Source organism: Ovis canadensis, chromosome 7 (genome assembly GCF_042477335.2).
Source record: "Ovis canadensis isolate MfBH-ARS-UI-01 breed Bighorn chromosome 7, ARS-UI_OviCan_v2, whole genome shotgun sequence".
NCBI classification, from domain to species: domain Eukaryota; kingdom Metazoa; phylum Chordata; class Mammalia; order Artiodactyla; family Bovidae; genus Ovis; species Ovis canadensis.
In genome coordinates this window covers 66,721,893-66,747,084 of record NC_091251.1, presented here as the reverse complement: position 1 = coordinate 66,747,084, position 25,192 = coordinate 66,721,893, and the positions used below count along the sequence as shown (strand labels likewise).

General features: G+C 38.5%; 1 protein-coding gene across 1 annotated transcript in view; it reads left to right on the top strand.

Moving 5' to 3' along the window:
• The first annotated feature begins 4,599 nt into the window (after positions 1 to 4,599).
• UNC13C (unc-13 homolog C) overlaps positions 4,600 to 25,192 on the top strand; it is a 701,596-nt gene continuing 681,003 nt past the window's right edge. Inside the window, exons 1-3 of the mRNA XM_069596439.1 lie at positions 4,600 to 5,195; positions 23,976 to 24,073; positions 24,685 to 24,810. The gene's annotated coding sequence lies outside the window, so the exon portion shown is untranslated. The remainder of the gene's footprint in view (positions 5,196 to 23,975; positions 24,074 to 24,684; positions 24,811 to 25,192) is intronic.

The window sequence follows — 25,192 nt, the reverse complement described above, 5'->3', positions numbered from 1 at the left end:
ATACCTGTCAGCTCCTTGCCTTGAAACCAGTCTTAAACTAGGAGTTGAATGGCTGACTTGTAATCTAGTCGCCATCATTTCCAAGTTCTGTACAATCAGGTAAGTCAGAAAAATAGTCTTTTTGAGTTTCTGTTTCATCATTTTAGTGTGAGACCAGTAACAAGACCAGTATGTCTTGCAGGTTTTTAAAAGATGAGTATCAAATGACAAAATATGTAAAAAGACTTTGTAAGGTGTTAAACTTCAGATATTTTTATGGTGTTATGTACTCCCCACTGTTGTAATATGCAGTTAGAAGGTTTAATCTGGCACACAAACATGAGACAGCTGGTGTGGACTAAGGATGCCAGTTGGATCAAGGAACAGAACAAAGCTAATTGGCTACGCAGGAACTCAACCCATGTCCTTAGCCTCATTAACTCTGTGCTCTACTAACTAAGCACACTGCTACTCACACAACCTACCTTTCAGGAGCCTGGATTTCATCTGGGCGTTGATGACATAAAGATGAGTGACCCTGATCTTGGTCCTTAAGGGACATTCTAGCATGCAGTGTCAGGCAGATGCATAAATAAATAGGTAACATACTTTATAATAAACTAATGCCATAGTAGAGATTTATAAAAATGTTAAGAAGGCCCAGAGAAGAAAACCACCAACGTTGGCAAAGGAAGTATGGTATTCTCATCTTGTTATTGAATTTGTAGAACCCAACATTTTTACATCTTAAAACACTTAAGTGCACTTAAATCTGTATGTTAAATAATTTCCTAATTTGGAAATTTCAAAGATACATTTTCCGTTCTTTCTTCCCACTTTTCCCTTCCTCGCTCCATCCCTCTCTCTCTTCTTTTTCCTTAACAGTAAACATTTAATATATTACAGCATCTGTGGCTCAGAAATTCAGGAATATCTTAGCTGGGTGTTTCTGCCTAAGGGTTTCTCAGGTAGCTTCATTCAGCATGTCAGCAGGGGCTGTGGTGATGTCAAAACCTGAACGTGGCTTTCAATTTCAGCTTTCAAAATGGCTTGTGCACATGACATTTGGCAGGGTATTTTGTTTCTTATCCAGCTGTTGGCAAGAGACCTTAGTTCTTGGCCATGTTGACTTTCTCCTAGGCTGCTTGAGTGTTCTCATGAACATGTTAGCTGGCTTCTCCCAAAGTGAGCAACAGAGTGGGTGAAGGAAGGCTGTGGTACTCTGTGTGACCTAGCCTCCAAAGTTATGCACTGATACTGCAGCTCTAAGGTACGGTTTTTAAGTGACTCATAATTTAATGGAAAAGTTTAAGAATAGAACTTAACGTGTGCTTTTCCATCATGAAATCAACATTTTGATTCTGCAAATCAACTTAGTGTATACTTTACTATCATGAAATCAACATTTTGCAAATCTTTGCAAGTTGCAATTGATGGCTTATTCCAAAATATTCGTTTCCCTATATATCATTCAGTTATACAGAGCTAGAAAAATCAGCTTGCTGTTTTAGGTGTAATCAAGTTTATGTCCTCAGGCATCTTGACAGATCATCAGTGTTACCAATTCATTTGAATTGATACAGAGAGCCAATGATTGGTCACAGTTTTTTTTTTTTTTTTTTAATATTGAGGTCCAGTGATTGGCTCCCAGTTCCCTGAAACAAAGAGTGAAGACTTCTGGAAAGCTGAAAGTACAATTCAGTTCACACAAGCTGATTTATGCTTTTTCAAGAATTCTTTTGTTGCTTAAAGCCAAATGCACTGGCAATAACAGAGTTATACAAAAATGGCCCTTTTACTGGTTTAGTCAAGCTTTACTACCTATAAAAAATGACTGATGATCCAGACAGCTTGCTTTTCTCCCACCTGAGGCATAAATGAGACAAATGATCTGGCCCAGCTTATGTCCTGGGATATGGGAGATGAATAGTACCCTCGAGGTTTTATCCATTCTGAAATTACAGCTGAAAGAATTAGAAGAAAATTATTTTACTGTCAATCTGTGAGTAAGTTTTGGGACACTGTATGGGGAATTGTAGGTATTACATGGAAATCAATCGTTTACTCTCCTGTGATGTTTACTGTCACTAATCCAAGAATTCCAAAAGCTCTTTGCAGAAACTAATGTGTCTTATTGATAAGCATATGCAGGACTCTAACTCAATGCTGCATTTATATCATAGTGATTATATATTATTCAAATCAGATACTCAGCAGGAAAACTACCCATCAAGTGCCAAGGAAATTATCTTAGGGAATGTGGTATCCATCCTTTCAGGTCAATGAAGTCATCAAGGTCTGCCATTCTTTCCAGTTGTGACATATTTTACTAGCAGCTGGTGTCCCTCAGGTACATGATTCCTGCCACTTTCAGAGATGTAAACCATTTCTGTTTTGAAATATATAACCAAAATGTTGATTATTAAAGTTAAGCAATGCATTTATCAGAACACACACACACTGGCTTTGGAGCATTCCTCTTAAAAACAGACTGACAATTATTAACCCTGTTATTGTGTTCTCTATGAGTATATTTGAATTAGGACAGTATTTTTCACACCTCTTTTCATTATACTACATAATACGTTCTGGACACTACTCAGAGTTAAGATCCTCTTACTTGTATTTTCTTCCGTAGGTTTAAACATTTAAACCACTGATGTGTGTGTGTGTGTGTGTGTGTGTGTATTTGTACATGCATATGTGGTCGCTTGGTCATGTCTGATTCTTTGCTACCCCATGGACTATAGCCTGGCAGAGTCCTCTGTCCATGGGATTATCAAAGCAAGAATACTAGAGTGGGTTGCTATTTCCTCCTTCAGAGGATCTTCCCAACCCAGGGGTTGATCCCTTGTCTCTCACATCTCCTACACTGGCAGGTAGATTCTTTACCACTGACATTATATCCCAGTTTATTGAGGACTTTTATATATATATGTATATATATATATATATATATATATATATATATATATGTATTGCACTAGGCTGGGTGCTGGAGGCTCCCAGCTGGTGATGGCCTCAGCGCTTTGTTCTGAGTAATGCACACCAGAACAAGAAGAAAAAGGACTCTGCAAACAGGTGTTCTTTCCTCTATGTATTAAAGGACACTCTTTAAAACTGTGTACTGGCTAGCCTGAATTTTTCTGTATAAAAAGTCAGGTTTGCCCTATAATCCACTTTCAGGTCTAAGAGTTTTCCTTTGCTACTATTGAGTGCTAACAGCCGGGGGCAGCAGAGCTTTGTCCTGGCAGCCACTCTGTTGCTGCTAAAGGTGGGGATCACACTGCCCCAGTGTTTGCCCCCTGATGCAGCTCCTTAGACTTTGAGCAGCTGCTTGCATCCATTAACAGTCACTTAAGCAGCAGGTAGAGAAAGCTGTGCTGCTATGAATTAAACGTGGGACTGAGAACTGGGAAGGCCTTGGCTACCAGCACCTGATACACACAAACCCACACACACACACAGTGTTAAATTTAGACAGTTTTTAGACAGTTTTTTTAAAAACAATCATAGAGATATTATTTGGTTGTCATATACCAAAGATTGAATGATTTTTGCCATAAGTTTTGCCCAAAATGTGATATCAAGCTTAACTCTTCATTTTGCTAGCAGCTATTCATTGTATAGTAAATACGTAGGCAAAAATAGTCCTTTCTAAAGTTGATCACTTTAGAATAGCCATCCTTAATGGAATAGCTATCCTTAAATGCACTGAAAAGTGGCATACAAGTCTGTGTCTGTCTATGCTTCTTATATTGTTTATCTCAGCTGATAGTTGAGTGTTCAGTTCTGGAACCATCCTTCTATTTTTCCAAAAAGCTGAGAAAAGTAACTAGGAGAAAGCCAGCAGACCAGATGCAATCTAAAACCTACAAATTATTCCAGGACTTAAGCTTCTTGAAGGCTCTATTTTAAGATCCAGTACTTTTTTTTGTGTTTGTTTCAACAGGAGGGTTAGAGGATAGAAAATGCTTTATTGATAGAAAGTGGGAGCTGTTACTCCCCCCACCTCCTCCACTCCTCAAAACTAAAAAAGAAAGCAAGGCCATTCAGTTCCTTGCCAGATCTGTAAAAAGCTCGTATCAAATGGGAAGACATTATTTCTAAGTGAGAAGCAAAACCTCTGTATCACTCTAAGTTTTCTACCATTTCCCACTTTGATGTGTGTGTGCGTGTGTCTGTGTTTAATTCAGATTTTTGAGCAATCACCTTCAGATGGATTTTCACGTATTAAAAAGAGGAAAACCACCTGAACTGAGATCTCAGCATTTCCTCCCTGTAAATAGGGGGTTCTGTTTAGCTGCCTCTTGGTGGCTAATTGGGAATTATACTGTGTGCAGTATACTTCTCATAATCCCAAGCAGAGCCAACTACATCTACACCAGTGATTACTACATTATCTGTTACCAAAGAGGCTGCAAACGCGGCCAGCCCAACTAGGACTGGCTCCTAGGTCATCACTCAGCGAGAAAATTGGGCAGGGGAAGCGCCAGCATTAGAGGCGTCTTCCCTAGAGATGAATCTGCGCCCCACACAGTTAGTTGTCAGTGCGGTGGTGACGGCCACACCTGGCAGAGGCCACAGCGCATCTCCTGAGAGCAGGGGCTGTGGCTCGGCCCAGAGTCGCTGCTGGGTGCAGCGGCGGCGGCGGCGGCGGCGGCGGCGGCGGCAGAAGGAGCCGAGGCGCTCTGGGTAGAGGAGCCTGGGGATCGCAGCGTCTGTGCTGCATTCCCCAGAGCGGCCGCGGCAGCGCTTGGGAAGTTCCCAGCACGCACTCAGCTGCGCCGTTCCTCACCCTCAGTTGTTGATGAGCCTGGGCGCTCCTCAACACGCGGGGAGACAACCCTTTCTGCTTTCTTAGAGACAGAGATGAGAAATGAGCTGCCGAAGGGATCTGGCAAGGAGGAGAGTGAAAGGCAGTTTGGTGCCAGCAGCTAAGTTGTAGAATTGCTTTGGAGGCTGCCCCGGGAGCACAAGAGAATTTGACAAGAACAGACACCGTTGCAGACCCCAGGCGTGCCTGATTGCACTTGAGTCAGATCGCTGGGACGCAGCCTTCGCTCCAACTGTCTGTGGCCGAATAAAGGGAAGGAGACTAGAAACGGGATTGCAAAGTGATATTCCTGAAAGGAAAACACAGACACTCGAAAAGGAGGGGAGGGGGGAACAGCCCAGCTGGTGTGTGCATTTTTTTTTAAAGGAGAATCCCTCAGGTATGTTCTCTTTTTCTCCATCAGCGCTGCCTCATCTGCATGGGATTATGTGTGTGTGTTTCCTGGTCGACTCTTTGTGTCTGCACTTTAATTCACAACCAGGGGGTTCTCCTAGTGTAGTAGATGAATTTATCAATGGTCAGCTCTCCTGTGTTTATAATATGGTTGGTTCTGTTGAGGATTGTAGACTTCTCAGGCATTGCTTTATTTTAAATGCAGAATGATAAATGATTGCTTAGTTTCCGCTCAACTTTCAGGGGGAGACCTGCTCAGGGAAAAACAAAACTGAGATAAAAGGCTAGGGCATTCTCTAAACCCTTGGGATTCAGGGGAAGGATGAGGGCTAAACAGTAAAGAAAAGTTGAGGGCTTCTAGGAAGGGGTTAAAAGCCAAGATGTCATAGACTAGTATTGTTGTCACCCAGGTGTTTTTCCAGCTCAGCATTCAGTCTGGAGCAAACTGAGCTTTACCAGCGGTTCTGCATTTCCAGCTCTTGATCAGTCCTTCAAGATCAAGATCCTGCAGATTGGCTTTCAAAAGATGAAATGCTTTAATTGTGTACTTGGTTCTGTTTTACAATTGTTCTACCCTGCCGAAGGAGGCAGTCTTAAAAAAAAAAAAAATCGCTCTGCTCCAACAGCTTGAGTAAACCCGAACTTCTGCAATTACATCATTGATACACTTGTATAATAAAGAGAAAAACAGATTATGGTAACAATAGTAATGTTGACTGCCTTTAGCACCTGGGCTGAGATGACAAAGCTCAAAGTCACTTTTCCTTATTAGGCTTTTAAAGGAAAAAAGGAAAGTTGTGGGTGAGTAGCACACATAAAATGAATTTTTGAAAATAACTTGTATTTCTTTAAAAACCTAAGACTATAAGTTTATCTCATTTTTAATTAATAATAAATGCAGTGCTTTAAAAATAGTCTTGACATCTTTTACACTTAAATATAGTATTATCATGAAAGAGGGTAAAATTAGTAGTACATTAAACATATATGTATTTTAATTCAATGAGCTTTACTAGGAGAGAGAAACAAGAGAATGATAAAGTTTGCTACTTTTTAATATATCAAAGTATTTTATTTTTAAGTGTTTTGTTAATACAGAGAGTTCATGCCCAAGCTGTAGGACACTGTTTTTTAATGATTGGTCCTACTTTATTAAGGTTTAAAAGTACAAATGAAATAGAAGTAAATGGGATTTAAATTACAATTTATGCGTACTGTAAAGTAAATCACCACCCTGCTCTTTTAAAACTAAAACCTCATTTTTGCCAAATGGTAACCATCTGGAGTGCTGATTTGGGCCACCTAGCAGAATGAGGAAATTAGTTCTTTCAAAATTCCACACATTACTATAATAACATCATCAAAATATGGTAAGCAATTGCCATCAGTTCCTGGGTCAGAGAAGTGATTTGGAAGGTGGACAACGAGTTGAATTTATGATTGGAAAAATTGTGTATTTCTTCTATGTTGACATCTTATGGGGAATGTTATAATATCTAGAGATGAAACACTATAGCAGCAATACAACAGTAGTTTTACTGAGTCCATTAAATGATTATTTTTCAAAGAAGTGAGTAAACCGAGCTAAGATAATTTAAAAGAATATTAGAACTCTCATTTACAAAGTTTTCTTTTCATACTACAATGGAGTTCTGTTGAAAAAATAATTTTTATGAATTATTTTATTGGAGGATAATTGCATTGCAATATTTTGTTGGTCTCTGCCATACATCGACATGAATCAACCACAGGTATACATTTCTCTCCTCTCATCTCCCACCCCATCCCATCCCTCTAGGTTTTGAAAGAGGATAAACAGGTATAGTTTATTTCCTAGTATTTGATTATTCATTGTTAGGCTTCCATTATAGAATGTGGTAACTTCTTCCAGAAATTATCATCAACACGTGATTCAATAAATCTGTGCCTCCATGAAATATGAGGTAAACATGTTAGATAAGCCTAGAGAATCCACTTTTCATATGCCTGTTGTTAACCAATTATTTCCATTTCTAGGCCATCTATCTACCCCTTTCTGTGGTTGTTAGTCTTAAATAATGAAGTAAATGTGTGATGCATAGATCTACTTGTTTAAGAGCACATGGAACATTGTAAACAGATGGCAACTGTGGTGATTCCTTTTTCAAAAACAAATTATATGAAGTATATGTGAGAGTGTGTGTGTGTGCGTGTGTGTGTGTAGGGGTCAATTGAGAAGGAAATAGCTTTTGTGTCTTGGATGATTTAGGACAAATCTGTGATCTTGAATATCTTTTTGCCAGTACTCAGTTTACTTTTATTTCTGTTGACCTACTCAGTTAATGCAACACATACACCCACCGTGAGTTTCCTTGGGCATTCTGTTACCTGTACATTATCTTCTACTTTTAATGCCATCAATTTCTATTATTCCTTCTTTCTGTTCCATTCTGTCTACTATGGAAGAACTTTCTCTAGAATCTCTGCAATGTGAGAATCATCTTCCCACCTGAAAAAAGAATTATCTTTCAGCTAGAAACTTTGAGGTTTTAGAAATATATATGCCAAATTTATTTCTAAAACACACTTTTACAGGTCGAAACTCACTTTCTAACTGTATTATGACTTAAAGCCTAATATCAGTTTGCTTGAAACCATGCATTTAAAACGTCATTCAGCAACAATTTCAAGTTCAAGGCATCAACTTTGCATCTGTTGTAGCTGCCGTTGTTACAAATCCTTCTGTCTCTTAAGTTTTCTGTGCGTGGATGGCGAAGCTCCAATTCCCTTCTAGCTTAGAAAAGGGGGGATTTATTAATAGCCCTCTCTGTCTGTAGCTTTTGAGCATGCAGAAGACTGAGCTCCCACTTCTGTAATCTCTGTGGAGATAATGATGCCACAGCAGTGTTTGCACCATTTGTCTTTTAAAGCGTAGTTAGGAGGACAGGTGGCATTGTAGCCTGGAGATTGAAAGTCCTCCAGAGGAGAAGTAGAAATGAAGACACACAGTCACTTCTCATTCTCTAGTGAAAATGATCCAGAGGCATGTGTATTTCACATATCCTCATTACATTGTCTAGTTTAGCCTCAGCATATAGAAATTGCTGTAATTTTGATATGGGAGAATATTTTGCATTATTTTGTCTATTTAGAGTTATTAAAGTATTTTGTGGAAATAAATGTTGGTTAGCAAGATATAAACTCAATTTAAAAAATTATACTCAGGATTCTCAAAGTATTTTAAAAAATGAAATATAAAAAAAGTAATCAGAGAAGATGGGTTTCTCTCTAAAATAGTTTCTTGTCTCTCTTACACTTTCACAACCTCATCTTTGTCCTGTTTCTTTTTTCAACAATCTTCATGGCCCAAGTCTTATGTAAAATGCCTTTTTTTCCCTGCATATTCTGGCTTTTGAATATCTGGGTGCAGTATGTCTTCTTGGTAGACAAAAAGTGTTTTGGGTGGATATACTTTGTTTCCCGTATTGTTAAAGTTGAAATAGCCTACTCTAGAAGTAACTTTCCCAGGCTTTTTTTTTTTTAATTTAAATTTATTTATTTTAATTGGAGGCTAATTACTTTACCATAGTGTGTTGATTTTGCCATATTTTCTCAGGCTTTTTATACTTAAGGATAGGGAAGAAAAGAAAAAGAGCAAGCTAGGGATAACTATTTCTATTGTACAGATGTTTCTGTTGTACGTGCCTGATGACTTAGGTGTGACCACTAAGTTGGGTTTCTGAGACAGGAACTGTAAATTTGATCCTAGAAAAACTGAGGGAAGAACAAACATACTTTGAATCATGTCATTGTGAAGTGGTACGTAATGGTGAAAACCTAAACAATTGCTTTATTTATGGGAACTACTTAGTAAAAATTGCGAATCAGATAGAGAACTGAAGCACACATTCTAATGAGAGTCCATTGCTTTTTGCTTTCTAGTAGAAAATACTGGAGTTGGTCAAATCCAAGTTCAGTCTCTAGCTGACTGGGTAAACTCAGGCTATCATTTCCTAGTGTTGATTTTCTCCTATGTCACGGAAGACTTAACTGATGCTCCTGGAGACTCAGTTCTCAGACTCTGAAATTATATAAAATCTATGTAATGCAGACTCCATATGGTCGACTCCATTTGAAATGTAGCTACAGAATTACCTGACTCCAATTCATTTTTCCCAAGGCTTATAAATATCATTTACCTGCTTGATAAGTTGAACTTGTATGGATCTTTTTTGCACTTTTAGGAAATCTGATAGCTTGTTTTCCTTCACACAACTAGGTTATGATAAGTATTGTTTTGTTAATATTCCATATGACCTCATATTTTGTATAAGGCCCTGTATTTGAGAGTCATAAAATATTTGCTGCAGCTTTGATAGATGTTGAAATCCTGCCACATTAACAAGAAATATGGCATTTGGATACTTAGAATGACTTTGAATCATTCATAGAACAATTTTGTTGAGAGGTTTTAAAAATAAAGTGAGTGCAAATACCCTCCTTAGTCATTTGAATAGATTTACTCTCCTTCCAGCTGTCGTCTTCTGTATGGGCACGCTCATGAGAACATGCTAGAAAAAAGGGGATTGAGGGGCTCTCTCTCATGGCTGAAGGCAGAGCATAGGAGATTTTATATTTCCTTCTTAATTTCCAAAAAGATTGATTGGCAAGAGGCAAAATATGTAAATTAATTTCATATATGTAAAAGTAAAAATTTAGTTCTAGTTGATTCTTAGAAAGTGATCCATAGGATTCCCAACAGAGTGTCAAAATATTCTTGGACAATAGGTAAAGAACATCTTTTTGATATAGTGAGTGATAAGACATATAATGTTTGATGGATAAGTACAAGTTACAGTAAACACATACATCGGTTGCTATCTTCCTCCTTTTAGCCTTAGGAGGGAGTGTTCTCTTGATCCTCTCTGTCTATTCACTATTTTGGTGAGCTGAATTTATTTAGTGGCATCTACTACCTCATTGAGGGGAATTACACTAAGGTGTTCCCACCAAAAATGAGGGAATCAGCTCTTCCAGTTTCTCCCGAACAGCTCCTTTTCCTGATTTCCTCAACCTCTCAGGCTCGAATCTCATATAATCATCACTGCCTTATGCTCCCTCATGTCCTATATTCAGTTACTAATCACATGTTATCTCTGTATCATTTCTAGCCATGGATTCTTTCCTTGCCCTGTTGGCACCACCTTAGTTCAAGTTCCTGTCACTTTACAATCAGAATGCTGCACTAATCTTCCAATTGTCCTGTCATGAGCCTCTCCTCTGAGCATCTGTTCTGCATACTACTGCCAGATTCGTTGTCCTAAAAAATGCCTGGACCGTGGCACATGCCACTTTCTGCTCAGAAACTTTCAAGGACATCACATTGTATATGAAATGAAACCTCAAGTATGTAGTGTGGAAAAAATACACCTTTAACAACCACATGCCAGAATGCCTTTTCAGCTTTACCTTTTAGTTCCTGATCAGTCTCTGCCCTAATGAAACAGATCACTAATTAGGAAATTGGGTTTAGCATATATCCTATTGAAACTATGTAGAAAGTAAATAACTAATGAGAACCTACTGTATAGCATGGTGGTGACCTGAACGGGGAGGGAATCCAAAAACAAAGGAGAATATGTTTATGTATAGCTGATTCACTTTGCAGTGCAGTAGAAACACAACATTGTAAAGCAACTATGTTCCAATAAAAATGAAAAAAAAATAGATTGCTCACAGTTTCCAAATACTGAAATTTTATACAATTCCATAGTACTAAGTTATTTGTATCATTCATTTACTAATGCATCATATACTTTCTCATGAGATTTCACCTTTGGTCTTGACCTATAGTTTAAACCTTTATTCTTGCACACAACTTAAAAAAATTCTAGCAAGACTATAAACACATTAAGTGTGTAAACTTTGACAAATTACTTAAATTTCTGCTTCTTAACTTTACAACCAGAAAATAATGGCACTGTAAAGTGTATTGCTTCATAGAGTTTTCAGGAAGATTAAATGAGATAATATAGATTAAATGTCCCAAGAATACTGGCTATTCTTAATTGTAGTTATGTTCATACTCCTAACTACCTTGTGTAGGAAATGTACGTGCTTAGTAAATTTGTTTGCTATTGTGCTTAATTTGAATTCTATATTATCAGTTACTAAAGGGAAAGACTAGTAAGGGGAGGAGAGAGGGTGGCATTCAAAATAGAATATAACAACAGCAAAAGACTAAAGTCAGAAGGAAAAATTCAAACTTCCACGGTGACTTAAGATAGTAATTTCTTAGCAGTTACATTTAGAGTAAACTAGAATGGCTTTGGATACTCCAATTTTTTTAAATCAAGTGCCCTGAGATTCTAACATTCTTATGTGTGTTTTCCATGATACATAAGGGAGCAAATACTAATTATTTTATACGTTAGAGCAGATAAGGGTTTCATGAAGAGTCTAACACTGTAAAAAGGTCCCAAGAACAAGAAGAGAGATTAGAATATGATCACTGACCCTATTTTATTCTCATTTTTCAAAGGTGTGACTTCAGGAGGAACTCTGTAAATCTATGGTGAATGTCAGGATCTAGTATCCTAGCAGCTCATGAGCACAAGCCCCAAAAGGCAGAAGACATGTAGCTTCAAGAGAGATGGCAGATGAACAGTTAAAAACAGGGGAGCTGCCTGCCTGACTTTATCTAGGTCAGAAGCATGTCATAGTATAGGTCTTTGTCAACTCCCCGTGATGTTTGTCTTCCTGTTCTTAATCAGGGGTTCAGGGACTAAGTACTACTTTTTCAGTTTGCTGTTTCTAGTCACAGTACTTTCCTCATTGTCTCTAAGTCCCATATCCTCCTTCACTTCCTTTCATCATTTTTTTTAATTGGAGTGTATTATAATGTGTTAGTTTCTGCTGTACAGTAAACTGAATCAGCTGTATGTATACAAATATCATATATTAATGCATATATGTGGAAAATCCCTTGATCTAAATCTTCCCCTTTTAATTTCAGCTAATAATCCAGGATGTGTTCTGCCTCTCTCCTATTTAGGCCAGTGGGACACCCAATTTGTGTCCACGTTATTGGTCTTTACCATCCTGGCTTCTGCTTTTATGACATCCAGCTCCCATTGGATTTAGCAATAGCCACAATTATGTGAAGAAATCCAGAGAATTCCCAATGGTCCTTTTTAGTTTTCTAGAAGGAATTCTTAGAGCATTTGTTTATTCCAAGATGGGAGGCAGTATAGTTGATTATAGACAGCTGTTTTCACTTGTGACAATTTGTTAGAGAAAAATTTCCACCCCAAAAAAGAGCACATGAAGAATCTGAGCAAAACCTGCATTGAATTCTTTGGTTGATCTTGAAATCTCTAAATTTCTCAATAATGACGGTGAAAGGAAGGGATGTCAGTTAGGAGGGGCAAAGAATAGCCAACTTTAGAATCTATGGAGAGAAAACTTGAGCCTAGCTTTGAAAGTTTTCTTTGTGAGTTATGACCTATATAAATATATATATGAAGTGAAGTGAAATGAAAGTCGTTCAGTTGTGTCTGACTCTTTGTGACCCCATGGACTATTCGGTCCATGGAATTCTCTAGGCCAGAATACTGGAGTGGGTAGCTGTTCCCTTCCCTTCTCCAGGAGATCTTTCCAATGCAGAGATCAAACCCAAGTCTCCCACATATAAGCATATATATATATGTATGCCCATATGTATATACATTTATTTATTTTTTTCTTTTTGGTTGTACTGGGTCTCTTTTGCTGCACGTGGTCTTTCTCAGGTTGGGACAGTCTGGGGCTACTCTTTGTTGTGATGCTTGGGCTCTAGGAACATGAGGTTCAGTAGTTGCAGCTTGCAGACTCATTAGCCATGTGAGCCTAGCAGTCATGGCACATGAACTTAGTTGCTTTGTGGCATATGGAAGAAGCCCACGGAGAATCCCAAGGATGGCAGAGCCTGGTGGGCTGCCGTCTATGGGGTCACACAGAGCTGGACACGACTGAAGTGACTTAGCAGCAGCAGCAGCAGCACCATGAGAGAAATCCATGAGTTACTAACTTTTATATTGCATGCATGCTCAGTCTCTCATTCATATCTGATTCTTTGCCACCCTGTGGACTGTAGCCCATGAGGGTCTAGTCCATGGGATCTCCAGGCAAGAATACTGGGGTACATTGCTATTTCATCCTCTAGGGGATCTTCCAGACCCAGGGATTTAACCCACAGTCTCTTGCATTGGCAGGCAGATTCTTTAAAACTAGGGCCACCTGGGAAGCCAGGTGTTATGTTATGTTTCTCTTCAGACACTTGACACCATAGTTCAGTTTAGTTCAGTCACTCAGTTGTGTCCAACTACTTGCGAACCCATGGACCACAGCACACCAGGCCTCCCTGTCCATCACCAACTCCCAGAGTTTACCCAGACTCATGTTCATCAAGTTGGTGATGCCATTCAACCATCTCATCCTCTGTTGTCCCCTTCTCCTCCTGCCCTCAATCTTTCCCAGCATCAGGGTCTTTTCAAATGAGTCAGTTGTTCACATCAGGTGGCCAAAGTATTGGAGTTTCAGCTTCAACATCAGCCCTTCCAATGAACACTCAGGATTATCTCCTTTAGGATGGACTGGTTGGATCTCCTTGCAGTCCAAGGGACTCTCAAGAGTTTTCTCCAACACCACAGTTCAAAGGCATCAATTCTTCAGCAGTCAACTTTCTTTATAGTCCAACTCTCACATCCATACATGACTACTGGAAAAACCATAGCCTTGACAAGATGGGCCATTGTTGATAATGTCTCTGCTTTTTAATATGCTGTCTAGGTTGGTCATAACTTTCCTTCTAAGGAGTATGCGTGTTTTAATTTCATGGCTGCAGTCACCATCTGCAGTGATTTTGGAGCCCCCCAAAATAAAGTCAGCCACTGTTTCCACTGTTTCCCATCTATTTCCCATGAAGTGATGGGACCAGATGCCATGATCTTAGTTTTCTGAATGTTGAGTTTTAAGACAACTTTTTCACTCTCCTCTTTCATTTTCATCAAGAGGCTTTTGAGTTCCTCTTCACTTTCTGCCATAAGGGTGGTGTCATCTGCATATCTGAGGTTATTGATATTTCTCCTGACAATCTTGATTCCAGCTTGTACTTCTTCCAGCCCAGTGTTTCTCATGATGTATTCTGCATATAAGTTAAATAAGCAGGGTGACAATATACAGCCTTGACGTACTCCTTTCCCAATTTGTTACCAGTCTGTTGTTCCATGTCCAGTTCTAACTGTTGCTTCCTGACCTGCATGCAGGTTTCTCAAGAGGCAGGTCAGGTGGTCTGGTATTCCCATCTCTTTCAGAATTTTACACAGTTTATTGCTTGACACCATAAGCCTTGATTAATTTCTCTCATAGTTGGTTCCAGTTGTCTGCAGTACAGGCTCCACCCCAAGCAATTAATTGCTGATTTGAATTTGGAATATAAAGCTTTCCTCTGTGAGAAAGGAAAAGATATTTCTTAGAATGCAGAAAATATTAAAAGTCCACAAGACATAACACAAATTTCAAATCTCAAAGTGTAATTATAATTATAAAACTCTAGATGTGGTTTTAAAAAAAAATTATAGGAATACCAAGAAAGTACTTGTGAAAATACTTAAAATTTCTGGATGCCTATTTTTTAAATTGTTTCTCAGTTAATCCACATATTGTCTCAGTTTTCATTGTCAACTCTGGCTCTCAGCTCAGTTATCTAAAATGTCTCAAGGACAGATTTATTGTAGTGTTAAATACTAAATGAAAATGGACCAAAAAATAATTCCTGTTCATATTTTCTTGCAAAAAATGTGTTACTATATGTCTGTGAATATTAAAGCATGATAAAACCAAACTATCTTGAAACTAATGGAAAGATATTATGAACTCCTTTTGATCAAGAATCCAAACACTAGTGAACAATTAACTAATTTGTGATAATATCTTTAGAATCAGGATAGATATAATAGATATAGGTTATAATGCTATTCACACATTAATATATCTTATGTTTGCAATACTGTACAATAATGATATCATTAAGATGACATGATAGATACTCAAGTTTTCCCCCAGTGCTTTCCACATTTTGAAATATTAATTTATGCTTATCATGATTGGTTTTATTTAATACTTTTTAATTATTTGAAATCAATTAGATGTGTTGGATGAATTGTCATTTTCTATTTAGTTAAATAGCATAGTCTCAATGATGAGGGATGACTATCTGGGTAATTAGAATCCTATTTATTTGATGAGAGGTAGTAAAAATGACTTTGGAACATAATTTAATTCCTTTATAGGCTGATTATCAGCACTAAGGGAACTGTTATGTCCCAAGATCACAGACCTAGATCTTAACATATTATCTTCATGTGGAAAACAATCAGTCATAAAGAGAGATATAAAAAAATTATTGTACAAAAGCCGTGTATTTTCTCAAGAAAGCAATTCAAAGCCAGTATCCTCCTGAAGGGAAAATAAAACATCAACTCCATGAATGAAAGACAGTACATTTTTCATATTTCTGAGTACCAGCAGGCTTCTCTTAATTACACGTTGCTTAGATCACAACTAAGAAATTAGTCTGTGGGTCCTGAAGACTCAGCAGGTAACTCAGGAAAAAGCTGGGGCAGGAGTGTCGCAGACAACAGGAGAAAGCCAAACTTGGGTTTAAAACATGTCCACACAACACACATTTCAGAAATCCCAGACAGCAAGGTGACTGTGTCTACGTTTCTTTTTCTTGCTGTGTGCCTTAGGCTGCCTGAGGGACAGCTCCTGTCCCTCTCTGATTGAGAGGTGTATATCCTGCCTCTTGAACTGCTGCCCTTGTCTTAAACTAGACAAACTACACAAAACTTGTAGTCTAGGGAATTCCTTCTGGGTTGATTACAGAGCTGTGACCAGGTTTTGCAGAAGTGAAGCAAGTTCAGTTTCAGACAAGAGGTGTCTTGGTGGTTTTACCATGTAGTGACCTGTGCAGAGAACAAAGGACTTGGCTTTCCCAGCACCTCTCTCCCTCACCATCAAGTTGGGTCTGAATTTCCAGTGCCATTCTCTTCACAGGCTGGTGAGCTCCTTGAGGACAAGGCTGGTGTCATTTTTATCCTTACTGCAAAACTGGTAGAATGCTTACAGACGTTAGTTGCAAAGGAAAGAAAGAACTAGTAAATGGAAAGGGTTCAGATGGGGTATGAAAATAGCAGTTTTCTGTGTTTGAGATTATTAACAATAAAAGAAAATGCTTAAAAGATTCTTTCTTGGTAGCTCATTTCAAAAAGAGGGGATGACGTAGATTGTGATAGTTGATCAGAGAGAATATTCCAGGCAGTGAATGTTGTAGGTCAAGAGGAGAAAACAAAGTCATGAATGGAGGGCAGCAAGCTGTTGTGTTGCTATTCAAGAAGCCTTTGGTCACTTTGGTAGGCTCTGCAGAAGGAGTGTACAAATGAATAAATAGAGGATCTGCCATCAAAAGCTCTTACATCTCTTGGGGGAGCGAAAAGTAAATACAAATTATTATACAGGGAACGAATTAAGGGTAGGCTGCCAAAGAGGTGAATGTGAATGTGGGCTAAGCATAAACTACAAATGCAAGGAATGAATTCTAAGACTCCCATTGCAACAGTAATGGTCTGATGAGGAGGAAATGCAAGTTCAGTCTATTCAAGCAAAGACGTAAAGAAATATCTTGGGAGAGAGTATATAGTAATGAGTAGGGCTGTTGGGAGGTCTGAATTTCATGGAGTAGGATCACTTTTTGGTGAAATAGGTTGGATAGAAAATACTGTTTTTTATTAAAATTGCTTGCTTAATTAATCCTCCTTGTTAATGTATTTATTATTATCAACTTATTAACAAATAATTTACTAATTCTGATTATACAGAGGTCCTAGTGGCTCAGTGGTAAACATTTCATGTGTCATTACAGCAGGTGCAGGAGACTTGGGTTTGATCTCTGGGTCGGGTGATTCCCCAGAGGAGGGCATGGCAAACCACTCTAGTATTCTTGCCTGGAGAATCCCATGGACAGAGAAGCCTGGCGGACTGAAGTCCATGGGATCGCAAGGACTCAGACACCACTGAGCATGCAGGCAGGGGTTGTTTTGTTTTGCCCACCATTGTGTTCCCAAACAGTGCAGATCACAACCAAAGCTAGTGTTCAATAAAAATTTGTTGGTGAATGAATAAAGTGCTGTTATCTTCACACTATTGGTATTTTTAAAAGTTTTGACTCCAAATTTGTAAATAGTTAGATTCCTTTTGAATATATCTTTTAGTTTTTAATCTGCATAGAGCACCATGCACCATGCAGGAACTGGTGTTACAAAGAATTGTCTTTCAAAGAAGAAGCCTAGAGCCTCATTAGAGAGAGAAGATATAGGCAGGTATCATCTTGGTGAGAATAGAACATTAGAGGATCAGTTGAGCTGTTCCTTTAGTGTCAGCATATTGTTCAGTATTTTGGAGTCTGTTGAATAAGTACCTTCTCTCCAAACTGTGATCAGATATATCTCACCTGCACATTTTGGTTCAGTCTGCATTTATCAGTGAAGGCAAAGTTATGCAACCTTAATTACAGTCTTGGGAAACTGTCAGCAAATTCCAATTAACAAGTATTGCTTAATTGTTAAAGAAAGATTAGATAGTCTTTCTTGGTTTCCGCCTGAAATAATATCCTGGTAAGAAATTCATGGATATAAATAAAAAAATAATAAATCAGTTAATCATTCGCCTAAACAATTCCTAAAGACATCAAGGCAGGGAAGTAGTCTTGAATTAAAACTGTAACTCCTCATGCTTCCCCTGTTGTGCCATTAAATCTATAGATTTCTTCTTTGGCAAACATAGGATTTGTGCTTTGTTTATTATGGAATATAAAACCTGTTTCTTTTTCTTTTTTTAACTGTTGAATACAAACACAACCCAAATACAAACTACAGGGAGGAATATTTATGTTCAGAGGTCCCTTAATTTATATACCATATGGATTTTTAAATTATCTGCAAGTTAATATCAATGTTAAATTTTCTAGGGAGCTAGCTTTTTGTTTTCTGGAAAACTGTGCAAAGTACCTTTGTAAAGCACGTATCAATCCACTGACTTACTTGCTTCTTAAGTATTAAATTGCTTATTTTGACACATAACTGAACTTTTTTTTTTTAAACAGTGACAGCATGGTTGCTGTGTCCTCTTTTTTTTTTTTTTTTTTTTTTTTACTTTACAATACTGTATTGGTTTTGCCATACATTGACATGAATCCACCACAGGTGTGCATGAGTTCCCAACCCTGAACCCCTCTCACACCTCCCTCCCCATATCATCTCTCTGGGTCATCCCAGTGCAACAGTCCCAAGCATCCTGTATCCTGTATCGAACCTAGACTAGTGATTCGTTTCTTACATGATAGTATACATGTTTCAATGCCATTCTCCCAAATCATCCTACCCTCTTCCTCTCCCACAGAGTCCAAAAGTCTGTTCTTTACATCTGTGTCTCTTTTGCTATCTCGCATACAGGGTTCTCATTACCATCTTTCTAAATTCCATATATATGTGTTAGTATACTGTATGGGTGTTTTTCTTTCTGGATTACTTCACTCTGTATAATCGGCTCCAGTTTCATCCACCTCCTTAGAACTGATTCAAATGTATTCTTTTTAATGGCCGAGTAATACTCCATTGTATATATGTACCACAACTTTCTTAAGATTAGATCTCAATTACAGGAGAAAAACTATTAAAAATTCCAACATATGGAGGCTGAACAACACGCTTCTGAATAATCAATAAATCACAGAAGAAATCAAAAAAGAAATCAAAATATGCATAGAAATGAATGAAAATGAAAACACAACAACCCAAAACCTGTGGGACACTATAAAAGCAGTGCTAAGGGGAAAGTTCATAGCAATACAGGCATACCTCAAGAAACAAGAAACAAGTCAAATAAATAACCTAATTCTACACCTAAAGCAACTAGAAAAGGAAGAAATGGAGAACCCCAGGGTTAGTAGAAGGAAAGAAATCTTAAAAATTAGGGCAGAAATAAATGCAAAAGAAACAAAAGAGACCATAGTAAAAATCAACAAAGCAAAAAGCTGGTTCTTTGAAAGGATAAATAAAATTGACAACCCATTAGCCAGACTCATCAAGAAACAAAGGGAGAAAAATCATATCAATAAAATTAGAAATGAAAGTGGAGAGATCACAACAGACAACACAGAAATACAAAGGATCATAAGAAACTACGATCAGCAATTATATGCCAATAAAATGGACAACTTGGAAGAAATGGACAAATTCTTAGAAAAGTACAACTTTCCAAAACTGAATCAGGAAGAAATAGAAAATCTTAATAGACCCATCACAAGCACAGAAATAGAAACTGTAATCAGAAATCTTCCAGCAAACAACAGCCCAGGTCTAGACGGCTTCATAGCTGAATTCTACCAAAAATTTTGAGACGAGCTAACACCTATCCTATTCAAACTCTTCCAGAAAATTGCAGAGGAAAGTAAACTTCCAAACTCATTCTATGAGGACACCATCACCCTAATACCAAAACCTGACAAAGATGCCACAAGAAAAGAAAACTACAGGCCGATATCACTGATGAACATAGATGCAAAAATCCTTAACAAAATTCTAGCAATCAGAATCCAGCAGCACATTAAAAAGATCATACACCATGACCAAGTGGGCTTTATCCCAGGGATGCAAGGATTCTTTAATATCCGCAAATCAATGTAATTCACCACATTAACAAATTGAAAAATAAAAGCCATATCTATCAGTCAAGGCTATGGTTATTCCAGTAGTCATGTATGGATGTGAGAGTTGGACTGTGAAGAAGGCTGAGTGCCGAAGAATTGATGCTTTTAAACTGTGGTGTTGGAGAAGACTCTTGAGAGTCCCTTGGACTGCAAGGAGATCCAACCAGTCCATTCTGAAGGAGATCAACCCTGGGATTTCTTTGGAAGGAATGATGCTAAAGCTGAAACTCCAGTACTTTGGCCACCTCATGCGAAGAGTTGACTCATTGGAAAAGACTCTGATGCTGGGAGGGATTGTGGGCAGGAGGAAAAGGGGACAACAGAGGATGAAATGGCTGGATGGCCATCACTGACTCGATGGACGTGAGTCTGAGTGAACTCCGGGAGTTGGTGATGGACAGGGAGGCCTGGCGTGCTGTGATTCATGGGGTCGCAAAGAGTTGGACACAACTGAGCGACTGAGCTGAACTGAACTGATGATTATCTCAATAGATGCAGAGAAAGCCTTCGACAAAATTCAACGTCCATTTATGATAAAAACTCTCCAGAAAGCAGGAATAGAAGGAACATACCTCAACATAATAAAAGCTATATATGTCCTCTGTTTTTAAAAGGAGCTGTCCTAGGTAAGAAGATGTAACACTGCAATAGCCCAGCACCTCTGTTTTGGTGGAGATCTCCAGAATTGTTACAATATGGAAATCAGGGGAAACATTGGGCTGGAGTCTAAAACCACATTCACGTTTCTTTATGTGATTCTGACTGCTATCCCTAAGCAGGGTTTTGAGGTAGGGATTGCTTAATTGGGGAAGGACACATAAAGGAAGAACAGACCAGCTTGTCCAAAGGCAAACAAATCATCACAAATATGAAGTATCTCCACCTCCTCACCTTAACCCAATTCCTCTTCTTGCCTTCCCTCCATTCTTTTCTTTAGAAAAAAAATGTTTTTTCCATCTGTCTATTAAAGCATACCTATTTTGTTTCTCATTTCCTTACATGTTTGGAATGTTTTAAATTATCCCAAATAAGCAGCTAATTATTTCATCAACCCATAGAATCATACATGAAAGAGAGACCAAGAATAAATAAAGAATGACACAGCTTTCAGGAGAACCCAACAAAAGATTAGGAAGATTAAATATAGAGCAAGAGGGCAGGGACTTCCAAGCCTTCTGCTGGCCAAAAAATTGACAGAACTCTAGCTTCAATGAGATATTCAATATTTGTTTATAAAGGATTTATTGGAGTCCCACCTAAGTGTTATGCAATAAAATTTTAAATCTTTTATTTTTAAAATCTTTCAATATTGATATATGCACATCTTTCTTATCTCATACCTTCTTCCAAAAATTATGTTTTCTTCATAGTTTTCTTTTTATTGTGCAAATGATTCAAGTTGAACATGACCAGTAAACAAATATTTAAAAGGAAAAAATACTAGATGTGTTAGAAGTAGTAAATTATTTTCTATTTATTTGGTAAGATTTCAGGGCCATGAAGTTTTATGTTTGAGGAACGAAAACAATATAACCCTTATCCTTCTACTCCAGGATGCTGATGTTTTGTTAGTCTAAAATTCTTCCAAATATCTAAGAAAAGTAAATCATTTACATAGCATCAGTTATTAACATCTGTAGTCATTAGATTCTTTCCTGAAAATTGTGCTGGGTCAGGTAAGACCTGAGTAATTGAGTACTTGAAGGAAGCCTTGAGAAAATGCAGCAGAAAATGTAAACAAAGATGAGGCCAAGTAGCTGGTAACTGAATATGTACACTTCACAAGCTTTGTATACGTCGGGCTAGGCTTTTCTATGCCCCTTAGTTCCAAGGCTCAGACCAACTGACTGAGAACTTCATCAGCTGATAGGAAATATTTGATTTAGAATAGTGTTCCATATTTGGACACAGCTGGGACTTGAAGAATCTGCCTTGGAGATGCAATTTCTAATAAAGATCCATCAAGAATTAATTCCTTAAATTCTATACAATATCTCATTACAGGGACTTTTCAGTAGAATATTTATTGCATTTGTATTTAGTGTATTCAGTAGTATATTTAAATAGACAGTTTAAATTCAAATTATGTTTTCCCTAACATAAGTATGTACTTTTTATATTTTCCAGTTATCTATATAACAACATGTTGCAACGTGAAAGCTTTGGCATTTCATATTTTGTACTCAAATGTAGGCACTACCACTTTTTAGCCTTGTGGTGGTAGGCAGGATGCTGAATTGTGCCAGGCCATGGTTTTCTCCTCTGTATAGTGGGAATAGTTAATATATTTTTAGAAAATTGTTTCGATGATTTAGCATGGTACTTTTAAAAATACTCAACATAATGCCTAGAACAGAGCAAGCAAATATAAAATGGCAACTGCAATACTACTATTGATATTTGCTACCTGTTACCTGTCTGTGCTACATATGATATCATATTGTGACAATAAAGATAATATAGTTTGTAGACCTGGAGTCACTTAACCTGAAGATCAAAACTAGGGCATATTCTGGGACAATGTGGAAATCTGTGAACTGATGTCTGTGTCAGTCCAGGAACTAAGGGCCATTCCAGGGCTTGACTCTGGATTTGTTCCTTGATCCTGAAGTCATCACACTCTGACATATGTTATAGTCTGCCCTGTGAGCCGCTCAAACACTCTTGCTTCATTTGTCAAGTTCACCACCTGGGAGAGCTTGCTGATCTCTTTTCCTGGGGAAACTTACATGATGAAAGTTATTGGAATGAGCTGGAGCCCTTGTGATTGCAACTGCTCTCAAGACCACAACATATCACCTTCCTCCTATATGTAGCATTTGATATGTCTCCTACCTGATGGCTAGCACTTCTGGTCTAGCTGGCTTGCCTCCTGCAGTGACCCAGATTACATCCCTGAGTGACCTGAGATCTCAGTCATTTTGCCATTCTTATCCATTCACCATCAAATCTGGCAGGTAGCTGTGAAGATTTTCCTCAGTCGCTTATGGGTGCCAGATGTGTTCCTCCTTGTCCACATAGTGCAATTTCAGCCCTACGTTCTCCTCATGATCAGAGTCAGTTCTTCCTGCCATAGGTTTAAGAGATGGAATGGAAACCATATCTTAAGGCTTATTTCGTCACTGTGTCCCAGTAGTAGCAGTGCCCCCCTGGGAGTCAGATACTCTGTAAGCAGGAAAAGCTAAAGTTGTGGGTATGCAAAGTACAGATGTTCCATCTGGGACATTGAGAGAGGTAATAAGCAGGACACTCCTTGGTTTCCAGACCACTGTGTTCTATCTACTGGGGACACAATACCGTGTGATGGTCATGGATTTAGAATGTATACTACATTCTGCAGTACGGCATCCCATCCCATCAGGGTATCATTTCTAAGTTGGCATTTCAAATGTGTTTTCAAAGGCTCTTATTATTAAAATTATTAATCTGGAAGTTTCTGGGTTTGGATGTGGTATGTCATGGAACAACAGAATCCTTGGTGAGGACCCTGCTGCTGCACAAACGCTACTGTAAGGTAATGCCCTTGGTCTAAGATGAAATTGTGTGTGTGGAAAAGGCACATTTATATCTGGAGTTGTGTTGATTCCAGTTAAACTGAAGCAGTGCCCTTTCCAGAGTAGAGGTTCAGTGTAATCAATTGCTACCAAGTGGCTAGTCGATCCTCTTGAAAGATGTTGTTATTAGGTTCTCAGCATTGATCTCTGTTGCTGGTGTGTTGGGCATTCAGCAGCAGCAGTACCCAGCTCAGCCTTGATCAATAGGAGCCCAGGCTGTTGAATTCATACATAATCTCTATTTCAGCCACAACTGATCATCATTGTTTGCTTGGTTATTCATTGCTACTTCCATGGTGCATACTATCTGGTGGAACTTAACATGCAACACACAGTTATTTCACACTTTGAACTCTTTCTTTTAAACCATCCATATTTCTCCTCTATGGTCTCTTTGACCCCAGTGTTCTAATTTTTCTTCTTGCAGGCTCCTGAGAAATTTGGCAAGTGGTTCACCACTGCTCATGAGTCCACGTATATTTTTACCATGGGCCACTTCTCTTTGCATGCAAAGTGAATGATCAGGTAACCTACCCCAAATTCTACCCATTGGAAAGATTTTTCCCTCTCTGATGTCTTTCAGTGCTATATTGAGTGAGATGGTGTACCAACAGTCCATTTTCATGGAATACTCACATGTTGAGATACCCACACAGTAGACAAACTGTCCGTGCACTAAGGAAGACTGCTTCAATAGCAGTCAAGTCTTTCCTATCTAACTTTAGATACATCCGCGTCGATCTAGTACTCACAGAAGCCAGTTCATAAGTACTCTGTCAGTTCCTATATGCTCCAGTTGGTGCATGCATGTTGCTGAGGTTCTTCAGTTCCTTCAACACACAGTCTTTTTCCTCCCTTTACAGCCTCTTTCGTTTAGCTGGCTTATATTGTTTCTTTTTCCTAGTTATTGGTCTGGGGGTCCATGAGAATATTTTTGGTAGGTCTTGTTGGAGGGTACACACATTTTCTTGCAAGTTTTCAAGCAAGAGTGGAGCACTGGCTACCTACAGGGGAGAGCCACTTCTTGTCAGAGGATTCAGGGAAATCTGAGGATTGAAGAGTTTCCAGTGAATTAACCCAGATGTCCCCAGTCCCATTTTTTTTCACATGACTCACAGTCCCATTTTCTTTCCCAGTTAAGGCCCCCATCTTGGCATAGCCAACCTGTCTAAATTGAGAGTTAAACCTTCTCTGGAGCTCTGCCACACTTATGATCAATTCCTGGGTCTGATGCTCAATTTTTTCAGCATTTGCTGCAAGAGGTGAGAATTTCTTTATCTAATGACATGGATGTCTGCTGTTGTTACCTTTAGTTTTAAATTGGTGGCATCACTTTAAGCCTTTCAATGTCTTTCTCCATTGCATTAAGAGGCTTCAGTAGCTATTCCATTCCATGGCACTAATCACTCCCTCTCTCAACTTCTAATACCTCAATGTAGTACTTGCCAGTTCTTTCCCTTCCACTGGTATTCACACATTCAGTTCAGTTCAGTCGGTCAGTCGTGTCCGACTCTTTGCTACCCCATGAATCGCAGCACGCCAGGCCTCCTTGTCCATCACCAACTCCCAGAGTTCACTCAAACTCATGTCCATCGAGTCAGTAATGCCATCCAGCCATCTCATCCTCTGTCGTCCCCTTCTTCT